The sequence below is a fragment of the Nanorana parkeri genome, unplaced genomic scaffold (genome assembly GCF_000935625.1).
Source record: "Nanorana parkeri isolate BGI_ZX_2015 unplaced genomic scaffold, ASM93562v1 scaffold518, whole genome shotgun sequence".
In the NCBI taxonomy this organism is placed as follows: domain Eukaryota; kingdom Metazoa; phylum Chordata; class Amphibia; order Anura; family Dicroglossidae; genus Nanorana; species Nanorana parkeri.
This window is the reverse complement of record NW_017306786.1, coordinates 103,761-108,713: the sequence shown is the minus strand read 5'-3', so window position 1 is coordinate 108,713 and position 4,953 is coordinate 103,761.

Below are 4,953 nucleotides of genomic sequence, written 5' to 3'. Positions count from 1 at the left end.
TATATATATATATATATATATATTGAGAGAGAGAGAGAGCAAGGGAGAGAGAAAGATTTACATTGACTACAAAAGATGAAATAATTACAAAAAAATACAAAAATAAGTGCAGTCAACAAATGCATACACTCTAAAGATATAAAAAGATTTGTGCATTTGCCTATAGGTCAGAAATTAGGGGTTCTCTAATAAAATGACAGATGTGCTGTTAGTACTTATCTCAAATGCAAATGTTTCCATTTAAATTTGAATATTCCACTAAATGTAATACAGTACAATATAACATACAATACAATGCAACAGATAAAGACAAAAACATAAATACAACTTACATAACAGCCATATAGAGCTATGACAAGCAACACATACAATGTACTAGACTTCCACTGAATTATACAATTTTTATCACCAGCCTGTACTGTACTCCTCTTATTTAGTGGACATTATAGGGTGCATTTGTAAAAAAAAAAAAATTGCAGAGCCATGCGTCCTGCAAAACTCTGTGTACATTTGTTCTGTGAAAATGGAGGCAATAACAAATGTCATCAGTATATTTTCTTTACAGGTCCAATGTAATGTTAGGAAAATACCGCATTATGGCCAGTAGATGTAGCTGACGAGCATAGGAAATAAGTATTTATGTCCTATGCTCCTCAGCGCCAAAAACAAAAAAAAAGTTAAAACCCTTCCCACTCTTTCTCTAAAGTAAAAGAAAGAGATTGGGCATTAGATACACTTTAAATAAATCTTTCTTGTGACAAAGAGTTGTAGCAGTGAATGTTATTTCTCATTTTACAGCATGTGGAATTTGTGAATGCCAGATGCCAAAATGTGATGCAGGCTACAAAGTTGCTACTTTCATTCCACCTGGTGCTTGCTGCCCAAACATCACATGTGGTAAGTACAATAGCTCATATACAAGTTACCTTATATTAAACAGATCATATGCAAGTCATCCTACATTAAATAGAACATATGCAAGTCATACACGTACTCACAGGATGTGCCAGGTTGCCTGGGCACACTCTAATCACCCCAACAGCGGGCGTCATGTTTTTAGTCTCTGAGCAAGTGGAGAGATCACAAATATCTCTGTGAGCGGCTCAGCAATACAGAGCGCAACAGCACTTGCCACTTACATTACTTTGGGTCACGATCTATCAGTTTAGAACCAAGGCACTTAATGCTGCTTGCGGTCTCTCAAATGCAAAAGAATTTCAGCTCTCACAAGCTTGTCACAGCCTGGGAGTCTGTTTTTAATAAGTGATACAAGAAAAGCGAGAGAGGAGGAAAGTAACAGGCTTCGGTAAATACACACACTGACCCTGTGAGGTACACTCTGGAGTCTGGCCACATTAGATAGGCTAGCATTCATTTCACTTTCTGCCTGGAATTACTTTAAGCATATGCAAATTACAACGTAAGTTCATAATTCATTAGTCTTCAACTAATGGCAAAAAAACCCAATTGCCCATGAGGAAAAATAAAAACTATTCTATGTGTATTTTATTTTCCTGCAACAGTTCCTGAATCTGTGTGCGTGGTTGGAAGTGTAGTCTACCAGGTAAGATATTTATCTTTATTCTCTTATTATATGCTATACTGTTTTATAATAGTATCAACAGAAACCATTACACTTGTTATACAGTTTTCAGTGATAATAAAAGTGGAACTACCGTGAGATATATAAAGTTACAAGAAAATATATCATGGCCTGAAACTTAGCATATAAACTTCTTTCTTTAGAACTAAGAAATAAACCCCAATAAATGTAAAAAAAAAAAAAAAAAAGCATAATCAAACTGTAGTATCATGACACATAAAATTAAGTTTGTCTCCCTCTTGTGGCCACACACATATATACAATTTACCCTAATAAGTGTGTAGTATGTATTTTAGTGTGCTGTGATAGCATGACTCATGCCTGTACAGATCAGGTTATCAGTAAGGGATGATTGGCTTCACAGTTTCACATTGATGCTTGCGTAAGTTCCAATCACTAGCATACATTAGCGGCGCCTCCATTCAACTTTAGGCTGGGTTCACACCTAGGCGTATCGAATATGCGCGTTTGTCGCACATTTTGTACCAGGCGTTTTTACCGAGATCCGCGGTAAAAAAACACACGTGACAAACGCGTGTTTCTGAGGGCTACCTGGCTGTATCCCAATGGATACGCGCGGCAAATACGCCCCAAAGAAGCTCCTGTACTTCTTTGGGCATAGGGCGTTTTGCAGCGAGTTCCTACGCGCTGTAAAACGCCAAGGTGGGAACCATGCCCATAGGCAATCATTGTTTTTCACATGTTGAGTGTTTTACAGAGCGTAGGAACGCGCTGTAAAACGCCCAGGTGTGAACCAGGCCTTAGGGTAAATGCAGGGCATAGTGCATGCATAGTTAGGAAGCCAGCCATGTAGCACATCTTAGCCGGCACAGGGGTATTCTGCCTCGGTGTTCACTTTTCCCCCTGATGGGGGCTGCTATGATGACAAGCACTGAGTATGCCCTGCAGCCTGCATTCACCAATTGCCCTCAAGTAGTATTAAACTCTCAAAATGTTTTCAATAATGAATCCAGATCAAACAAATATTTATTTACATTTCTGCCCAAACACTTACAGTCATCGTGTCACAGAACATCTGGCTCCAACTCTCTCAGCTCAGCCTCCCTGAACTTCTTGTCCAGGACAAGATCACAAGAGACATAACAGTCTCCAGCAACTGTTCATCTAGACTGGAAAAAACAGAAGGGAGAAGTGGGAAGCAGGGGGAGGGAAGTGTATTGCCTTGATGTTCCTGTGTGTTTGTGGAGCAAGGAAAGAAGCCACCCTAAAAATGGATATGAGGGCCAGTGCTCAGGGGATCAGCTGGTTCTTCAGGAAACTAAAACTTTTAATAATCAAGGAGCAGCATCCGCTGTAAGTGATTGCATCAGCATTTGAAATAGCTTAAAAACCTTTTGACGTTAATATAACTTTCATGCATGACCACTTCTGAGCACCAGATGTCAGCAGAAGTCTGTTCACCGATATGGACAAACTCTTCTGGGGGATAAACTTATAAAGTGTTATGTACACTATATCTAAAACTTTTTTTTTCTTTTTTAGTTCTTAATAGAGAATTGAATGATTAGAACCTCTATTAAATTTTTATTGCTGTTTGTGCCCCCACTGGAAAGATGTATCTTCTCTCTTTGTTCTGGTGGCCATTGTCACTGAGACAGAGAGTAAAAGAAAATCTGACAAATTTTCAGATCAGGACATGTGACTTCACTCTGATGTTCTTGAGCTCTATGGTTGTTCAGGGTAAGTGACTAAGAACTTACTGAAGCCAAGAAAAAAGCAAAAAACAATTTGATAGCCAAGCAACTAACACTTTCAGTATTAGGTTGGCAATACCTGCCTCCTGCCTCTGTATTTCTTTCAGTACAAAACAAAATAACAATAATATCATATTTATCTGACTTAAAAAATAGTCATATTTTTTAAAAAATTGTGTTTTAGGCTTAACATAATAATTGAGTAAGGGAATATACATCCCATATCCATCCCATTTAACAGGTTTCCTATCTGTACTAATCCAAACTTTAATAATGGAAGGGTTTTTCCACCACAGTGATAAAGAAAAACAGTAATCAAGTAATTGGTATGCTTGCCTATAAAATGAAAACAATTCCTTAACCAAATCTGTTTTGTTTAGCGTGGCTCAGAAATTCCTCAACCACCCAGTTCTTGCCAAAAATGTAAATGTTCCTACAGCATGGACCGCAATACAGAATTTTATGCAGTTGAATGCCAACCGATCCAGTGCCAGACAACTTGCCAAGCTGTAAGTGTTTTAATATAGCAAACTAGTTTAGACTTTACTATGTTTCATCATCTTTAGACTATTTATGTGCTTTTCTGTCAAGGCTGAGCGCAAGAGCTTGAATACAATAAGTTTAAAAGGGAAGTAGAAGCAGGAAATAACTGGAAACAGAAAGTAGCCACTGGGTAGAACCCGCCTATCATACTTCCCAGATCAATGCATGCATATGTTTTGTATCTGCAATATCACCAATGCTTTCTGTTGGTTTGCACATATTTTATAGCAATGTGCTGTGAAGTAGGTACACAGTGGAAGAATACAGGTGCCTTCATTAGATTTCACCTTATTGAGACCAAGGGGTTGATTTACTAACCTTATAAACACACCACGAACATGTATACACCTCTGTAGTGTGTTCCCTCCCAGCATGATCTATGGGTGGAATCTAAACACCTTTGTAGTGTGTACACACCCAGCAGGTGTGTTGTGCAAAGCCTTGACTGAATTGCAAGGTGATGTTGTGTAAATTAGCTCTATGTTGTGTTGCTTGCGTTGATGAATGCAGGAATGTAAATGCATGAGCTAACCATTTTTGTCTAAACTGTGAAGCAGCATTATATATGCATCATGTGCATGATTTTTCCATATATGGCATTAGTGGAAATATGCTTTTAGAGACTTTTTGGTTGATAAATAGGTTTTGCTGTGTGAAAATCACACGCACCTGGTGCGTGCGTGTGTTTAGGTTAGTAAATCACCCCCCAAGTGTTTACTGAAAAGGGGTCAAACAAAAGTCCTTTGCACACATCATACAGTAATTTTTTATTCCCATGCCAAACATCATTTCGCTTAGTTCTTATTTACTTCCAAGTATGCAGTGGCTCTCACTTCTGGTGTCACCCCATACTGCTGTTTGCACTGTAATATAGTTGGATTGTTTAACATTCTTTTTTGCCCAGAAGACCAAGGCAAAAACACTGGAGCAGATTTCCACGCTTGCAGATATCTACTTACCTTCTATTTTGGTTGCAACTGTGTAATTCTGGAATTCCCACCACCTTCTATAAAAAGTTTTAAATTAAGATAAACTTCATATGCTACTACTTTGGTAAGATTCAATTACAACGTGTATATATATATATATATA